The 19,842-nt window shown below is 45.3% G+C and overlaps 1 protein-coding gene across 1 annotated transcript in view; it reads right to left on the bottom strand.

The window, feature by feature from the left end:
- LOC126249625 (1-acyl-sn-glycerol-3-phosphate acyltransferase alpha) overlaps positions 1 to 19,842 on the bottom strand; it is a 716,534-nt gene that overhangs the window by 582,428 nt on the left and 114,264 nt on the right. The window lies entirely within an intron of this gene.

Genomic DNA, 19,842 nt, shown 5'->3' on the forward strand with positions numbered 1-19,842 from the left:
ATTAATTAGTGGTATCAACTTCGCTTTTTCAAATGTAACTAGGCCTATAGTAATTAGTAATTTCTGCTGCTAGTATCGTTCTAAATGAGATGAATTCAACAGCGTATCACTCTTCAAAATCCAGTTAGTATTTTCGGAGAAACTACAGTACTTAAAAATTAGGATTTGTCTGTCTTGAATATGAAACCGATTTTTGTCTTATGTGGAAGTCAAGTTTTCACACCTCAGTAGGAAAATGCGTCACGCGAGATGAGGAGGACAGTGTCGCACAGTCGCGATGATAAAAGAGGCCCAGGGGAAATGTAGCTTTTATTCTGCCTGTGTCGTTCACGTGTATCGAGTGCCGAATATGTTTGAAAAAAAAAAGTCTTTCACAAACCAAGAGAAACTAGATAAGCTACTACTGACAGAGACTGCAGAAGGAACGAGAATAGGAGAGTCGGGTTGCACACAAAAGATGTCCCGACAGACGATGCGCAACATGAAATAACAATTCAGTGAATTTGCAAAAAAATTGTTATTGGTATGGTGCTGCAAAACTTCGCGGAGGGTAAAGAGCAACTCTGAAACGAGAGGAGCGGACGAAATATATGTTTTGTCCCCTGTCGCTCAAAATCCACTTAGCTCCAGAGCAATTGCGAGTGTCTCTAGAGTAGGTCAGCCTAGCGTTGTTCGCATTTTGTGCGTACACAGTTTCTATCCGTACCATGTGTCACTTCGTCAGCAGATTGACCTACGTTATTTCGGTACGCGCATGGAAATCTGTTGCTCCGGTGTTCTGTGACATCGGGACAACAGCTACTTTCATCAAAGAATTTTCTCTGCCGATGAAGCAGCCTTTAGAAATCAGTGAAAGATGAATGTAAAAAATATGCATATTGGGCCGCTTAAGTCTACTTTACGAGCAAGTGGCCGCGCGGGCTTAGCCGAGCGGTCTTAGGCGCTACAATCATGGACTGTGCGGTTGGTCCAGGCGGAGGTTCGAGTCCTCCCTCGGGCATGGGTGTGTGTGTTTGCCCTTAGGATAATTTAGGTTAAGTAGTGTGTAAGCTTAGGGACTGATGACCTTACCAGTTAAGTCCCATAAGATTTCACACACATTACGAGCAAGTGAACACAAGCGACTAGCAACAAGGAACGAGAAGTCTGTTTGCTGTAACGGCATTCGACCGTGTTCGGTTCGTATTCGCTTGTGTTCGTTCGTTTTCCGCTGGTCGTGTGCTATCGAGAGCTTGTATGCACTTACGCGCGCAGTCAAGAGTTATTAATTTCGCGTCCTTTTCGCTTTAGCACTAACAGGACAGAGCTTTTGTCCGATTTCTTTTCTGACTTTTTCTTATTGCTGACATAATTTGCGTGATGGATGTAGTGATCCGAAGAGAATGTAATGTTGCTGATATATGCACACAGATATCACCCGTGCTTCTGTGATCCAAGAGCTCCACGGCGGAAACACCGAAGGAGAAGAAACGTGATCAATAGAAAATTGCCGAATCATTCAAAGGTATTACTGTGGACGTAAGAAAGACGATAGCCTCATTAAATGGTTGGAACAAGAGGGGGCGGAGTGATTAAGCACAATATTTGCTTTTCTTTTTATTGCGAAGGGCGTTTAGTAAGTAATGCGACACATTCTTTCCCGACCAGTTTTGGTTGAAAAAATGCGTTGTAAGACATCGTGTAATTATCCCACTGCAGCTCCTATAGTTATATAAAGTTCTTAAGGAGCCCACGAGAAATATGAGCCCTGAAATGAAGCTGTGACGTCACAGTAGTCAGCTTGTCCGGCACACTTGGCGAACGCTCAGCTCCGTGCAGGGCCCACGGGAAAGCAATATGCAATTAAAAAGGTACCCACTCAAAGGTCTCAACTTCGTCGTGTGCTATCGAGAGCTTGTATGCACTTACGCACGCAGTCAAGAGTTATTAAACCCGACTGAAATAGCTACTCGCTCGCCACCGGAGACGGCTGCTGGCATTCGTAACACCTGCAATGTCACGTGCTGTGACTTAGTCGCCAACGCCTGTCTTTTTTGTGGGATTCTTGGGCCTCGAGTTCCAATAGATGGCGGCGCTATACTCAGCCTTCAAAACGGTGTCTGTAACGGAGGTGCATTCCAAACAGAGAGCCGTCATTATCTTTGGCGGAAAACCAGAGCATCGCAGATATTTATAGGCACTTGCAGAATGTTTACGGAGACCTGACAGTGAACAAAAACACGGTGAGTCGCTGGGCGTGGCGTCTCTCATCATCGCAACAAGGTCACACAAACCACCCATTCCCTTGTGCCCGTCGGCCGCACACAGCGGTGACTCCATTACTGTTGGAACGTGCGAACACTCTCAACCGACGAATCACAATCAGACACCTCGCTGCACAACTAGACGTCTGTCGGTAGTGCTGGCACACTCGTTCACCAGTTAGCGTTCTCAAAAGTGTGTGCGCGAAGGATGTCTCGCCGTCAAAGAGAGGAGCAACGAAAGAGCACCGAGCGTAATTGCTTTACCGTTGTGAGACTGCACGTGACAATTATTTGTCGAAAATCGTCACATGCGATGAAAAGGGTTCATCATTTGGAAACGGAAACAAAACGGCAATCCATAGAGTGGTGCCACACCACCTCTCCTCCGAAGAAAAACTTCGCACCCGCAGCCTCATCCGGTAAAGTCATGGCGACTGTCTTTGGGACTCACAAAAGTTTGCGCACCCGAGAGGAGCCCATAAAACTTAATAAAACTCACAAAACTTCGTTAGTCTGTTCTTCCTCATCCACCCTACAGCCCGAAACTCGCACTTTCCGACTCCGAAGTGTTTGGTGCAGTGAAGGATGCACTCCGAGGGAACCAGTACGTGGATGAGGGGGGGGGGGGGGGTTGTTGATGCAGCAAGACGTCGGCTCCAAAGTCGACCAGTGCCATGCGGGGATACGGGCGTTTCCGTGGCGTAAGGCTGTCGCATTGAACGGAAATTACGTTGAAAAATAGGGCTTTGCAGCCAAAAAGGGGGAATAATATGGTGTCAATAATCCTGAACAAAACCAATCTGCTTTCAGAAGAAAAAAATTGCATTACTTACCGAGTGCCCCTCGTAAAAAAGAAAAGCACAAAAATGTCCGTAAAAGTAACAAGCGCAAATAAAACAAGTATCTATTATGAAGATTAACATTAAAAAATACGAAAGACCTGGTCGTACTAGTTGCTTACGTTCATGTTATCTGTAATATCTGTAATACATATTTTATCTGTAATACATATCTGTAATATATATTTTATTGAAATTATATTTCTGACACGTACTTTAATAAAATACTTGAATTGCTTCGTACACTGAAGCGCCAAAGAAACTGGTATAGGCATGCGTATTCAAATGCAGAGATACACAGGGCAAGTCAAAAGTCCTTGGACACCTTCATAAGTTGGTAGATTAAAGGGAAAATTGTAATGTGATGATGGGAACATAAGTTTGATGTGGGGCCACAACTTTTGGAGTGAATGTGACCGCCATCTTTAAATCCGCAATTTTGGATTGAAGTCATTTTTTTAAATGGGAAGGGGGAGGGGGTGTATGACACATCAAATAACAATCGCTTGAGCTCTGGAATTGAGAGGAGTAATTTGTTATCGTCTATCTTGTACAGTTATGAGGTTATTAATGTTCAAAGTTACCTTGATACCGACTCAACGCCGACTTAACGCCCCTTCATTTTTACCTGTGGGAACATCTTAAGCAGACAGTGTATGCTGAGAGCATCCGTGATTTGAAACACCTAGACGATCGCATACAACACGCCTGTGACCAAATTGCAGGAGACACTCTCCTCCGTGTGCAGCCACAGTGGTTGCGGCGACTACAGTTGTGCATTGCACGGGATGAACAACACGTAGAAAATGTGTTGTAGCAGTCGGTATGAAGGTAATTTCCCAACTTTGAACATTAATAACCTCTAAACTGTACAAGATAGACAAAAACAAATTACACCACTCAATTCCAGAGCTTAAGCGGTGTGTTATTTGATGTGTCATACACCTCCCCCCCCCCCCCATTCCATTTTATAAAAATGACTTGAATCCAAAATGGCGGATTGAAAGATGGCGGCCATGAGTGGCATTCACTCCAAAAGTTGCGGCCCCACATCAAACCTATGTTCCCATCATCACATTTCAACTATCCCTTTAATCTTCCAACTTATGAAGGTGTCCAAGGACTTTGACTCTCCCTGTATAAACAGGCAGAATAAGGCGCTGCGGTCGGCGCAGTTGTTAGATCCGTTACTGGTGCTACAATGGGAGGTTATCAAGATTTAAGTGAGATTGAACGTAGTGTTATAGTTGGCGCACGAGCGATGGGACACAGCATCTCCGAGGTAGCGATAAAGTGGGGATTTTCCTGTACGACCATTTCACAAGTGTGCCGTGAATATCAGGAATCCGGTAAAACATCAAATCACCGACAAAGCTGCGACCGGAAAACGACCCTGCAAAAACGGCTCCAACGACGACTGAAGAGAATCGTTCAACGTGACAAAAGTGTAGACCTTCCGCAAATTGCTGCAGGTTTCAATGCTGGGCTATCAGCAAGTGTCAGCGCGCGAACCATTCAACAAAACATCATCTATATGGGCTTTCGGAGCCAAAAGCCCACTAGTATTCCCTTGATGACTGCACGACACAGAGCTTGACGCCTCGACTGGCCCACCAACACCGACATCGGACTGTTGATGACTGGAAACATGCTGCCTGGTTTGACGAGTCTCGTTTCAGATTGTATCGAGCGGATGGACGTGGACGGGTATGGAGACAATCTCACGAATCCATGAAGCCTGCATGTCAGCAGGGGACTGTTCAAGTTGGTGGAGGCTCTGTAATGGTGTGGGGTGTGTGCAGTTCGAGTGATATGGGATCCCTGCTACGTCTAGCTACGACTCTGACAGATTACACGCACGTAAGAATCTTGTCTGATCACCTGCATTCATTCATGTCCATTGTGCATTCCGACGGACTTGGGCAATTCCAGCAGAACAATGCTACACCCCAAACATCCAGAATTGCTACAGAGTGGCTCCAGGAACACTTTTCTGTGTTTAAACACTTCCACTGGCCAGCAAACTCCCCAGTGTTGTATTGTATTGAACTGGGGACTTAGAAACGACGGAGAGGCTTCGTCCTCGCCGTAGCCCTCAGTTGTGTACAACAGGCTACAGCAGTCCACTCACTCCACCACCGCCACACACCGAACCCAGGGTTATTGAGCGGTTCGGCCCCCAGTGGATCCCCCCGGGACCGTCTCACACCAGACGAGTGTAACTCCAACGTTTGCGTGGTAACTCGCGGTTCTAGGCGCGCAGTCCGGAACCGTGCGACTGCTACGGTCGCAGGTTCGAATCCTGCCTCGGGCATGGATGTGTGTGATGTCTTTAGGTTAGTTAGGTTCTAGGGGACTGATGACCACAGCAGTTGAGTCCCATAGAGCTCAGAGCCATTTGAGCCATTTTGCGTGGTAAAGTAATTATGGTGTACGCGTACGTGCAGGCAGTGTTTGCGCAGCAATCGCCGACATAGTGTAACTGAGGCGGAATAGGTGGAACCAGCCCGCATTCGCCGAGGCGGATTGGTGCCGGGGACGCGCACGCCTTCCTGCCCGGAAAGCACTGCGTTAGACCGCACGGCTAGCCGGCGGGCAAACTCCCAAGACATGAACACTATTGAGCATATCTGGGATGCCTCGCAACGTGCGGTTCAGAAGAAATCTCCACTCCCTCGTACTCTTACGGATTTGAGGACAGCCCTGCAGGTTTCATGGCTTTCAGTTCAAAAATGGTTCCAATGGCTCTGAGGGCTATGGGACTTAACTTCTCAGGTCATCAGTCCCCTAAAACTTAGAACTACTTAAACCTAACTAACCTAAGGACATCACACACACCCATGCCCGAGGGAGGATTCGAACCTGAGACCGTAGCAGTCGCGCGGTTCCGGAGTGAAGCGCCTAGAACCGCTCGGCCGCAGCGGCCGGCTCTGGATGAGAGTAAAAAGAGTAAAACGTATGATTCATTATTGTTCTCATAGTTAAAGTACATATCCAAAGATTCCGATATTAGAAGGTTGCTTCATGACTTATGGCTCAAAATTATTGACAAGAATCGTGCTACATTTCACCTGGCAGCTGGTATTTGCAATGAAGATTTCTATTAGGTTTCTAAATTGCATTTATGTAGTTGGCGTTGTTCATTTTGATTACCATTTTACGTCTTCAGCGATGTATAACTGTGACCATGTTTTTCCTCACAAGGGAACCTCCCCATCGCACCCCCCCTCAGATTTAGTTATAAGTTGGCACAGTGGATAGGCCTTGAAAAACTGAACACAGATCAATCGAGAAAACAGGAAGAAGTTGTGTGGATCTATGAAAAAAATAAGCAAAATATACAAACTGAGTAGTCCATGTCACAGATATGCAACATCAAGGATTGTTTGAGTTCTGGAGTGCTGTGGTCCCGTGGTTAGCGTGAGTAGCTGCGGAGCGAGAGGTCCTTGGTTCAAGTCTTCTCTCGACTGAAAGTTTTACTTTCTTTATTTTCGCAAAGTTATGATCTGTCCGTTCGTTCATTGACGTCTCTGTTCACTGTAATAAGTTTAGTGTCTGTGTTTTGCGACCGCACCGCAAAACCGTGCGATTAGTAGACGAAAGGAAGTGCCTCTCCAATCGGAACCGAAAACATTTGATCCCAAGGTCATAGGTCAACCGATTCCTCCACAGGAAAACACGTCTGATATATTTTATACGACACTGGTGACGGCATGTGCGTCACATGACAGGAATATGTTGTCGACCCACCTAACTTGTGCACTTAGCGAATGGGTAAGAAGATTCTTCTACCATGCCCGATTTAGGTTTTCTTGTGGATGTGATAATCACTCCCAAAAAAGTGATGAAAACATAGGAGTTTGTCACATCAACTGAAAATAAAAAATTAATCTTTTCACTCGAGGGAAGACTCGAACCTAGAACCTCTCGTTCCGTAGCTGCTATCGCTAACTACGGGACCACGGCGCTCCATGACTATCACTGTCCTTGATGTTGCCTATGTTAGCATGGACTACTCAGTTTGTATATTTTACCTATTTTTTTTCATAGTCCGACACAACTTCTTCCTGTTTTCTTGATTGATCTGTGTTCAGTTTTTCAAGGATAAACCACTGTGCCAACTTATAACTAAATCTGAGGGGGCTGCGATGGGGAGGTTTCCTTTTCAGAAAATGTTCTTTAAAGCGAATTGAAAAGGCACGTCCAGTTTGACCCATATAATAGGTACCGGAAGTGTCACATGAAATCTTGTAAACACCAGAATTCTGCAGAGGGCTAGTAGTTGACTTTAAATTATGGATGGAAATTTTTTCTCAAAAATGGTTCAAATGGCTCTGAGGACTATGGGACTTGACTGCTGAGGTCATCAGTCCCCTAGAACTTAGAACTACTTAAACCTAACTAACCTAAGGACATCACACACATCCATGCCCGAGGCAGTAGAGGTTGCGCAGTTCCAGACTGTAGCGCCTAGAACCGCTTGGCCATTCGGGCCGGCGCTTTCAGTTCCCTCCAGCACTACTTCAGACATTAGTCGAGTGGATGCTACGTCGTGTTGCGGCACTTCTGCGTGCTCGCGGGGGCCCTACACGATATTAGGCGGTTGTACCAGTCTTCTTGGTTCTTCAGTGTATATGTCACTGCAGACATCAGTTACATGGCATACAACGAAATGTGACACAACTACTTACGTAAATATTTTCGGTTGCTAATAGCTGTAGCGTAAATGCTGACCTTTCCTCAGGTTAAGTGGTTCGTCGGTAATTAGTGCTCCGCTTTTAAATTTCCTCGCCAGCTGTAACGAGAACCCATCGAAAAGCATCAACCAACATACGAGCAAAGTTTTGACCTAATGCTAAGGAAATCTGGAACTGAAGTTCAGTGTTAAGTGTACTACTGTCACTATTCACGTTTACGTACAAATCGGGATACCTAAACTCTCTCTTTCCTAGGCCATTTGGCTTACTTTGTCAAAAACAGTGCGCTCGCCGTACAAAATAATCCTCAATGAATGTCAAAGTATTGTATCGTGGCTCTAACTAAATACTGTTGTATCCCGTGCGGTGCGCCGCTTAATGGAGCCAAAAAATCATACCGCAGCGTTCGTAGGCTATGTTTGTTATCTCGCGTTCTCTTCCGTTTCCTCTAAAAAAAGGGTCTTCACAGACACAAGCGAACGGCAGTGAACACTGGCGCATTGTATGCGTATGCGTTCAAATGGTTCAAATGGCTCGGAGCGCTATGGGACTTAACATCCATGGTCATCAGTCCCCTAGAACTTAGAACTACTTAAACCTATCTAACCTAAGGACATCACACAACACCCAGTCATCACGAGGCAGAGAAAATCCCTGACCCCGCCGGGAATCGAACCCGGGCGTGGGAAGCGAGAACGCTACCACACGACCACGAGCTGCGGACTGCGTATGCGTATTAGCTTGTGTTCGTTTTCATTCGGTCCAGTGTAAAGACAGGCTGAGAATCCACACTAGCAGAGATAGGTCGAAAATCAGAACCAGTGGAGTTGAAAGTTTAGTCCGGGATTATTTAAGATTACATGATTGGGTGCTTCTTCATTAATGGGTAAAAGACGCGCACAGTTTCTTACTGAAGTTCTACCGGCTTTGCTAGAGGAAGTAGCGCTCGAAATACGTCGATGTATGTGAGATGAATACGATGGGGTCCGGGCTCACCGCTCGCTTTTGGATAGGAAAGCGCCCACGCAGCCCTTTCAAAGTCGCTGTATGGGACGTGAAGGCGTTATCGGTTGGCCTGCTCATTTCGCCGATTTGACGCCACTGGACTTTATGTCTGGGATAAACTCAGAGCTGAATTCTGCAGCAAATTCCGACGACCCAAGAGCATTATTGCAACATGTCCAATCATATCGAAGAAATCTCTTCTCTCTGTCCAGGAGTCCTTGCACCAGCAACTACAAGCGAGTATGGCAATGGACGGTGGCATTTGGAACACTTGATGGCATAAATGAAATTTTAAAGGTATGCTTGCAACCAGATTCCTTTGCGATTTCCTTATTGTTGCTGTTGTCGATGTGATTTTGCAATGTAAGTCATTAAATTCATGACACGAAGTTATTCTTTAAAAACCTTTATACCATATTCCCTGTTTTAAAAATCCGTTCAATTTTTGAAGGACACTTTTTTTACAAGGCTCTGGGAGAAACAAGAGCCGAACAGATACCATAGTTAGCAGGTGAATCATCCTTACAGACCACGTCTTTTGCATCGAGTTGGTGTGTCGGTCATACCACATATAGTTAAGCGTGATTAGTATCAGTTTTAAATTAAACATTCCTCCACAATTCCAGTTTTGTAAGTAGACATTCTTAGTTGCATCGAGCTGGAGCACCCCTTAAGCATGCCACAACATTTCCGTATAACAGCACGAACTGCTGCGAAACATAACATCGGGTTCACGTTCAGAACAGATAACTCCTATGTTATAAACAGTTTCAGAAACTACCAATCGGATTTTGAAGGGTGCAACGCCGTTGAATTAGTATCTTTTAGAATTTCGAGATTAGACACAGAAAGTAATATACACTGATGAGCTAAATCATTGTGACCACCTGCTTAATAGCTTGTTTGTCCGTCTCTGGAACGGAATAAATCACTGATTCTGCGCATCAGGGATCCGACAGTTTGTTGGTAGGTTTGTGTAGGTATGTGGCATTAGATGTGTCGGAAGTTCCATGCGGCTTTTCGCGGATGATGCTGTAGTATACAGAGAAATTGCAGCGTTAGAAAATTGTAGCGAAATGCAGGAAGATCTGCAGCGGATAGGCACTTGGTGCAGGGAGTGGCAACTGTCCCTTAACATAGACAAATGTAATGTATTGGGAATACACAGAAAGAAGGATCGTTTATTGTATGATTATATGATAGCGGAACAAACACTGGTAGCAGCTACTTCTGTAAAATATCTGGGAGTATGCGTGCGGAACGATTTGAAGTGGAATGATCATATAAAATTAATTGTTGGTAAGGCGGGTACCAGGTTGAGATTCATTGGGAGAGTGCTTAGAAAATGTAGTCCATCAACAAAGGAGGTGGCTTACAAAACACTCGTTCGACCTATACTTGAGTATTGCTCATCAGTGTGGGATCCGTACCAGATCGGGTTGGCGGAGGAGATAGAGAAGATCCAAAGAAGAGCGGCGCGTTTCGTCACAGGGTTATTTGGTAACCGTGATAGCGTTACGGAGATGTTTAATACACTCAAGTGGCAGACTCTGCAAGAGAGGCGCTCTGCATCGCGGTGTAGCTTGCTCGCCAGGTTTCGAGAGGGTGCGTTTCTGGATGAGGTATCGAATATATTGCTTCCCCCTACTTATACCTCCCGAGGAGATCACGAATGTAAAATTAGAGAGATTAGAGCGCGCACGGAGGCTTTCAGACAGTCGTTCTTCCCGCGAACCATACGCGACTGGAACAGGAAAGGGAGGTAATGACAGTGGCACGTAGAGTGCCCTCCGCCACACACCGTTGGGTGACTTGCGGAGTATAAATGTAGATGTAGATTTAGATGTAGATGTCTACGCACAGGCCATGTGATTGGCATAAATAACGAGCCGCTGATTTGCGTACGCAGTGATGGCGGCCGATAGCGGCCCAGATGGGTTACATAGGATTTACATGAGGCGAATATGGTCATCGATATATCACCGTGAGTTCACTATAATGCTTCTCAAACCACTGTAGCACGGTTCTGGCTCCGAGACACGGGCAATTATACTGAAAGATGACATCGCCGTCGGGGAAGCAGTCAGCTTGTCTTCGATTACTACCATGAAAGCGCAGGAGAACGTCTCCCATAGCACGATATTGCTTGCACCAGCCTGCGTCCGTGGCGCTCTGCACCTTTCTAGCCGCCGTTCACTTGGATGACGGCGTTTGTGGAGATGACCATTGACCTAAAGTAGCAAAAATGTGATTCACCCGAAGAGCCAACACGTTTCCACTGATCGACGTTCGAATCCGGATGGTCCCGTAATCACTGCTGTCATAACTGATGGTGTCATTGGGACAACATGTGAATACGTGGTCTGCTGCGGAGCTACATGTTCAAAAGTGTGAGATCAACGGTGTGCTCCAAGACACCTGTGCGTACACAGAGATGCCACAGACCACCATCTCTCCTATTCTACAGAGCAGACAAGCCTCCGAACTTCACGTTCTGTGAAGAGTCGTGGACGTCCTACGATTTAGCACCAACTGATAATTTCACTGTCCTACCTCTTCCGTAGAGTCCGGAGCTCGTGGTCTCGCGGTCGCGTTCTCGCTTCCCGAGCACGGGGTCCCGGGTACGATTCCCGGCGGGGTCAGGGATTTTCACCTGCCTCGAGATGACTGGGTGTTTGTGTTGTCCACATCATTTCATCATCATTGATGAAAGCGGTGAGATTGGACTAAGCAAATGTTGAGAATTCGTATGGACCCTGATAATCGCACAGTTGAGCGCCCTAGAAACCAAACATAATCATCATCATCATCTTTCCGTAGATGCTCACGACAGCAAGACGTGAACATTCGACCACGTCAGGACATAATCGGTGCAACGGCCCTTACATTTAGTAGCCTGTCGCTAATTGCAGTTCTGCGATACCCGATTCCTTGTTCCAGCGACTCGGCAAAGCAGAATTTGCTATGTGACAAATTGCCTATCAGAATTTTTCTGTCTTTCACATTTAACTGCAGTACCCACATTCACTGCAGTATTTGCTAAAAAACAAGCATATATTTCACGAGCATCATTTCAAATCGTACTAAATACACAGACTGTAATTTTACAGGAAGCAAGAAAAACGCTTCGCTCTGTGACCTAATGAAATATGTCAAAATTTTTAACGGTAGAATCTAGGTATTTAGATTATGCTCCAGAATTAGTCGTGACTGAAATCATTTCCCGATGCACGAAGCCACCATCTTAATTTTTAAGTTGCACTTAATACATTTTAAACCAATTCACTGAAGAAAAGTTTTTCATGAAATATGATTTGGAACGTTCATTTCAGTTTTTTATTCATTTTGTTGTTGGACACAGCCCATCACGTAAAACAATTAAGTTAATAATATCTTCCAAAAAGAAACAAAACAGTCACTGTTGCAAAATGCTTTATTGCTAATGATCAGCTTTCGCCTCCGAATGCAAAAATATTTCGTTGACGCCGACCTACATATGGAGAAACAATCGTCACCATAAAATAAGGGAAGTCAGAGCTCGGACGGAAAGATATAGGTGTTCATTTTTTCCTTGTGCTGTACGAGATTGGAATAATAGAGAATTACTGTGAAGATGGTTCGATGAAACCTCTGCCAGGCACTTCAGTGTGATTTGCAGAGTATCCACGTAGATGTAGAAATGTAAATAAAACCATTCACAATGTTCTTGACGACCAATTTCACACGAGTAACTCATCGGTTCACAAATAACTATGCAGTATTGTTACACAAAACATGAGTAGTCAGATGTACAAATCTGCATTGTGACCAAATACTCGACAACGCCTAAGACGTTCTCAGCTTATGACTGCCAGACTCGTAGTATGTCCTTTGCGTTTCTCCAGTATAATAGGGGCTTTATTATTTGGTACCCAGCCAGTCAGAAGCCAGGAAAAAACAAGTTTCCTTATGATGTGTCTGTTACTGCGGCCTCAAATCCAGTAGTGGGAAACGGGGAAATAGGGTGTTCCCTTATAAGGCAATATTACATGTATTTCCAGGCTAGAAGTGCCTTGCTGTGAGTAAGAGTCACTGTTCACAATATTGCGTCTTAAAGAAGCCTATCACTAAAATAGCTTAACTACTCTGGGTAACGTGTAGGGCCATGAACGCTACAAACATCTAGGAAGACAAGCCAAAAGGAAAGGCACCATCTACTCAGCTGACATTCAGCAGATGCGAGAACCTGCTATTCGCTTAATTTATGGTCAAGGACTGCTCTGTAGAAGTAGCAGAACGACTAAACACCCACGGCCCATTGCAATCACGACCGAACACAATATTCTCGTCCCTGGTAGCGAAATCGCCATCGACCGCAGAATCTGTTCCTTGCGTGACTCTCTGAAATATTTAAGCGCTTCAATCGATAGAAGGAAAACTTGAAAACGCGTGCATCACAGGTTACACAGTCCTTTATCGACCATATGTGCGTCTAAAAGGTCACTATCCGTAACAAACACAGAACTGCTTGCGTAAGGTTCCGCGGCCAGTGCCAATTTCATTAAAATTCTTTCGGGCATTACGCCGCATTATTTTGTTAAACTAAGTAGGAACTATAAAACAAAATCCAATGTTTGACATACTTGCAGCGGTTCTATTCGGGGTAATGGAACTGCTGGGTTATAAAGGAGGCATCCATTATACTACATACACTACTGGCCATTAAAATTGATACACCAAAAAGAAATGCAGATGCTAAACGGGTATTCATTGGACAAAAATATTATACTAGCACTGACATGGCCGGCCGAAGTGGCCGTGCGGTTAAAGGCGCTGCAGTCTGGAACCGCAAGACCGCTACGGTCGCAGGTTCGAATCCTGCCTCGGGCATGGATGTTCGTGATGTCCTTAGGTTAGTTAGGTTTAACTAGTTCTAAGTTCTAGGGGACTAATGACCTCAGCAGTTGAGTCCCATAGTGCTCAGAGCCATTTGAACCATTTGAACCAGAACTGACATGTGATTACATTTTCACGCAGTTTGAGTGCGTAGATCCTGAGAAATCAGTACCCAGAACAACCACCTCTGGCCGTAATAACGGTCTTGATACGCCTGGGCATTGAGTCAAACAGAGGTTGGATGGCGTATACATATACAGCTGCCCATGCAGCTTCAACACGATACCACAGTTCATCAAGAGTAGTGACTGGCGTATTGTGACGAGCCAGTTGCTCGGCCTCCATTGACCAGACGTTTTCATTGGTGAGAGATCTGGAGAATGTGATGGCCAGGGCAGCAGTCGAACATTTTCTGTATCCAGAAAGGCCCGTACAGGACCTGCAACATGCGGTCGTGCATTATCCTGCTGAAATGTAGGGTTTCGCAGGGATCGAATGAAGGGTAGAGCCACGGGTCGTAACACATCTGAAACGTAACGTCCACTATTCAAAGTGCCGTCAATGCGAACAAGAGGTGGCCGAGACGTGTAACCAATGGCACCCCATAACATCACCCCAGGTGATACGCCAGTATGGCGATGACGAATACACGCTACCAATGTGCGTTCACCGCGATGTTGCCAAACACGGATGCGACCATCATGATGCTGTTAACAGAACCTGGATTCATCCGAAAAAATAACGTTTTGCCTTTCGTGCACCCAGGTTCGTCGTTGAGTACACCATTGCAGGCGCTCCTGTCTGTGATGCAGCGTCATGGGTAACCGCAGCCGTGGTCTCCGAGCTGATAGTCCAAGCTGCTGCAAACGTCGTCGAGCTGTTCGTGCAGATGGTTGTTGTCTTGCAAACGTCCCCATCTGTTGACTCAGGGCTCGAGACGAAGCTGCACAATCCGTTACAGCCATGCGGATAAGATGCCTGTCATCTCGACTGCTAGTGATACGAGGCCGTTGGAACCCAGCAAGGCGTTCCGTATTACCCTTCTGAAGCCACCGATTCCATATTCTGCTAACAGTCATTGGATCTCGACCAACGCCAGCAGCAATGTCGCGATACGATAAACCGCAATCGCGATAGGCTACAATCCGACCTTTATCAAAGTCGGATACGTGATGGTACGCATTTCTCCTCCTTACACGAGGCATCACAACAACGTTTCAGCAGGCAACGCCGGTCAACTGCTGTTTGTGTATGAGAAATCGGTTGGAAACTTTCCTCATGTCAATACGTTGTAGGTGTCACCACCGGCGCCACCCTTGTGTGAATGCTCTGAAAAGCTAATCATTTGCATACCACAGCATCTTGTTCCTGCCGGTTAAATTTCGCGTCTGTAGCACGTCATCTTCGTGGTGTAGCAATTTTAATGGCCAGTAGTGTATTACTGTGAATATGCAAATTTCCAACTTTGATCCGAAAACGAATGGGGCCAAAGATGCAATGCTGCCCACGAGAACTGCACATCAGGAAGCAAAGAATGTCGTTTGAGGACGTGTAAGGAGTGGTAATATTTTGTTCGTGATATACTTTGGTACCATTTGTATAGTTAAATTTGGAAATCAGTTGCAGAAAACTAGCACAAGATCTGTATCTACACTGTCCAGTCACATTAAGGTGATCACCTGTTAAAAACCAGAACAACAACCTTTTGGAGCGCGGAATGTTGTGAGATGTGCAAGAAGAGAGTCAGTGAGGTTCTGGAAGGTATGGACAGTGATGTGCAGCCATGCCCACACAAGTGCCATGGCCAGCTGCGCGAACAGCCCGATCGAGGTGACTCCATAGATTCTCGTTTGGTCTTAACTCCGAGGTGTTTGGTGGCTAGGGGAGCACGGTAACTCATCCTAGAGCTTTTAGAGCCACGCACGTACACTGCAAGGTGCGTTATACGTTGCATTGCCCTGAGGGTAGATGCCTTCGTGCCGACGAAACAAAACTGCATCTATGGACGGACATGGTCCCCGGGGATAGATGCTCACTTGTGGTGATCGACTATGCCTTTCAGAATGACGATTTCACCCAGGGGATGCCTTCGACCTGGTCCCTTTCGACGGTTTTCGCAGGGTATTTGCTTTCAGACGTTTCCGGCCGTACACGCCAATGTTCTTCTGTCCGATGGAGCATAAAACGTGATTCATCTGTCGCCATTCAATGGACTTGCAGTTGCGATACTGGCATGCAGATTCAAGCCTTTATCGACGATGAACAGCAGTCAGCACGGTTCCTTGAACCAGGCGCCTGGTGCAGAGGCCCACGCGCAGCAACGTTCTCTGATCAGTCGTTGAGGAGACACTGTTTGTAGCCGTTGGTTCATCTGGGCGGGCAGTTGCTCAGTAGTTGCACGTCTATTCGCCCTTTCACATTTCCACAGCCGTCGTTCTCCCCCGTCATCTATGGCTTGTAGTTCGTCACAGTTGCCTCGGCGCCGGTTTTGGATAGGGCCATGTTGCCATGCACGGTATACTTTAACCACTGCGGAACGCGAACAGTTTACAAACTTTATCGTTTCGGAAATGCTTCCACCCTTTGCCCGAAAGCCAATGATCATGCCCTTTTGGACGTCATAAAAATGCTCTGTTTACGCATTACGACAACAACTGCACTGTTTACCACTTTTTTTCCTTTATTGTTATTTTAAAACCTTGTACAAAATGTAGGCCGGCAGCGGCCTATCTACGCCGCTCTTCGGCCATAGAAAACCAGAGAACAGATAACATGTAGACAGATACACAGACAAAAATGAATATGAAAAAACAGGTGCCACACACAATGATAATAACGAAGATGTTCAAACTGAAGACAGTGAATTACATAAGCAAGTGCAACCGTACACGAAGGCACAATGAGTACATTGTCAAACGATGGAGGACACTGAGCCGGCCTGTGTGGCCGAGCGATTCTAGGTGCTTCAGTCTGGAACCGCGCGACCGCTACGGTCGCAGGTTCGAATCCTGCTTCGGGCATGGATGTGTGTGATGTCCTTACGTTAGTTACGTTTAAGTAGTTCTAAGTTCTAGGGGAGTGATGACCTCAGATGCTAAGTCCCATAGTGCTCAGAGTCATTTGAGGACACTGAAGAGACACAATTGCACTGGAACGGAGAAACACTACAGAAAAGATTGGCGATGATCTACGACGCATTGCACGCACCGTTACACGAAAAAAAGGGGGCGGGGGCGGCTGCCACAGGGAACAGGGGTGGGTAGGAGGCAGGAGGGGAGGACACCAGTGGAAGAGAAGAAGTGAGGGTGAGGGGGAGGGTTGTTTACCACTTCTCTCCGACACCTTTTATATACTCCCCATTGTTAGTGCTGCCCCCTGCCATTTGTGAGTGGTTACTGCACGTTGACGTCGAACATGGGAGGTAGTCACCTTAATGTGACCGGACCGTGTATATTCCACAAGCTACCTTACGGTGTGTGGCGCGCGTACTTTTGGCACCATTAGCTTTTCCCTTTTTCATGTACCAGTCACATATCGCACATGGGAAGAATGACTGTCCGCTAAGTTCCGTATGAGCTCTAGTTTCTCTCATTTCACGTTGTGATCATTTTCGGGACGTATGTTGGAGGAAGTAACATATTATCCAACTCATTCCGGAATATACTCTCTCGGAATTTCAACTGTAACCTCCCCGCGAAACACAACTCTCTTGTAGCGACTACCACTGGAGTTTGTTGATTATCTCCGTAACACTCTCGCGCCTACTAAAGGATCCCGTGGCAGAACTCAGCTCTTTGTTGTATCTTCTCTATTGCTTCTGTTTATACTGCTTGGTAAGGGTCCCATACTGAATAACAATACTCAGGAATCGGTCGAACAAGTGGTTTGTAAATAACTTCTTCCGTGGATGAATTAAATTTCCTTAGGTTTCAGCCAATGAATCTCAGCCTAGCATCTGCCTTCCTAATACTTGTTTTATGTGGTCATTCCACTTCACATCACTCCGTATGGTTGTTCCCAGGTATTTTACGGCAGTTACTGTTTCCAGTGAGCTGTCGCGAAGTGTGTAATCGAATAATAGTAAATCTCTTCATGTATTTATGCCCAATACGTCACATTTGTTTATCCTCAGAGCCATCTACAAATGCCTACACCAGTCGTAGATCCTCTATAGGTCTCCTTACTTTTCGCCACGTACTCTGGGCTTACAGCCTTCCTGTAGACAGCAGCATCGTATGTAAGAAGCCTCATAGAGCTTCCGACGTTATCCACTAGATCATTTATATACTGGATGGACCATTTAGGCCAGTCGCTGTGGCCGAGCGGTTCTAGGCGCTTCAGTCTGGAACCACGCGGCTGCCTCGGGCATGTATGTGTGTGATGTCCTTAGATTAGTTAGGTGTAAGTAGTCCTAAGTCCATGGGACTGATGACCTCAGGTGTTAAGTTCCATAGTGCTTAGAGCCATTTGAACCATTTTGATTTGGACCATTTTAATCCATAATGAGGAATAACTCGGTATGGAAATGAGATATAGCAAAACGTTTTAGATAAAAGTTGGAGATGGCAAAGAGGATCACGGATTGCTACTAATATAGCTGCCCTTGAACGTGGTTTTCAAGGTGATTTGGAGGGTAGAGTGACTTTAAAATTGGGAACCCTAATATTTAATTCAATATTTGAAAAGAGCGGTAAATTTTAGTTAAAAAACAATACATTATTCAAAGTCATGGCTTGTTCAATGAAGATCAAATAAGGAAATATGTTTTTAGTTCTAGTTGGGATTAATTTAGAACAGAAAACGGATACAACGAAATACAATATTAGATATCGCTGAAGGGGCATCCCGAGGAAAGAGAGGCGAGGGGATTCATTCAACGTCTTATATATCAATGATCTACGTTTTAGTTATGTTTGTTCTGTCTTGCGAATACCACAATAACATTTATACGCTGTGATGTATTCATTTTTGCCAATAAACACGTTATAAAGCTCTGATCTGTGTTTACTCTTTCCAAATCCGACCCGACTTTACAAATAGGGGTTTCCATGAAACAAAACTCAAACTTCGAATGACCTTCGATAATTACCTTCAAAATCATGGTTATTGGTAATGATACGTGACCCTTATGCCCCCTTCTAATCTGCATATAACGTTATATTTTGCTGTATCCCTCCTCTCTTCCGAATTAATCCCTAGTAGAACTAAAAACATATTTGCTTATTTGACCTTTATTGATCCTTGCCATGACCTTGAATAATGTATTATTTTATGGGTAAAATTTGCTATACGTTTCAAATCTTCAATCAGATATTAGGGTTGTTATTTTAAAAAGTCACTTTACCTTCGAAATCACCCTGAAAAATCACGTTCAAGGTCACGGCGATTAGTAGCAATGCGTGACTCATTGCCATTCTTCTGGAACATTTTCCTGTATCACATTTCCCCGTTATGGATCAAAATAGTCCACCATGTATATCGTAAACAGTAATGGCGCCGTCATCATTCCCTATTATGACACTTTACATCTCTCAGTTTCGTCCCGTTAAGAGTACCTTACGAAGTTCTGTCTCTTAAAATGCTGAATCCAGTCACAAATCTGGTACGATACTCGCTATGCTCGTATTTTTTTTTCACTAAACACCAGTGCGGAACTGTTTCGAGTACCTTCCACAAGTCGAGAAACACGGCATCAACCTGGGCGCCTTTGCCTGCGGCAAAAGACGAGCAGGGCAAGCTGTATTAAGCAAGATCTCTGTTTACGGAATCCACGTTAGTTTTTATAGAGAAGATTTTCGTTCTCCAAAGTCATAGTGCGTGGTCATAGAATATATGCTATAATTCTGCAACAGACCGACGACAGCGATGTAAAAACCGTGAAAAAGAAAAGAAATATGCGTCGCAAGCGACGTAAAATGAAAAGACCACTAAAAGATTGGGCAACTGCGAGTAGGACTCACACACCGACGGTTCCGTGAAAACCTAATTATGTGTTCAGGGTGAACATTAATAAAACCGACAAACTGCACGGACGGATTCCTGACTGCAAATGAAGGAAAAAAGGTCCTACGAACATGTGGCATCGTTGCGACGGTACATGGCGCTGACGAATGAATGTTCCTCTGACCACGTGCCATGTGTTAGTTGTGTGCTACAGGATCTGTGATTGACGCATCTTACTGT

This window comes from Schistocerca nitens, chromosome 3, assembly GCF_023898315.1.
Source record: "Schistocerca nitens isolate TAMUIC-IGC-003100 chromosome 3, iqSchNite1.1, whole genome shotgun sequence".
Lineage (NCBI taxonomy): Eukaryota > Metazoa > Arthropoda > Insecta > Orthoptera > Acrididae > Schistocerca > Schistocerca nitens.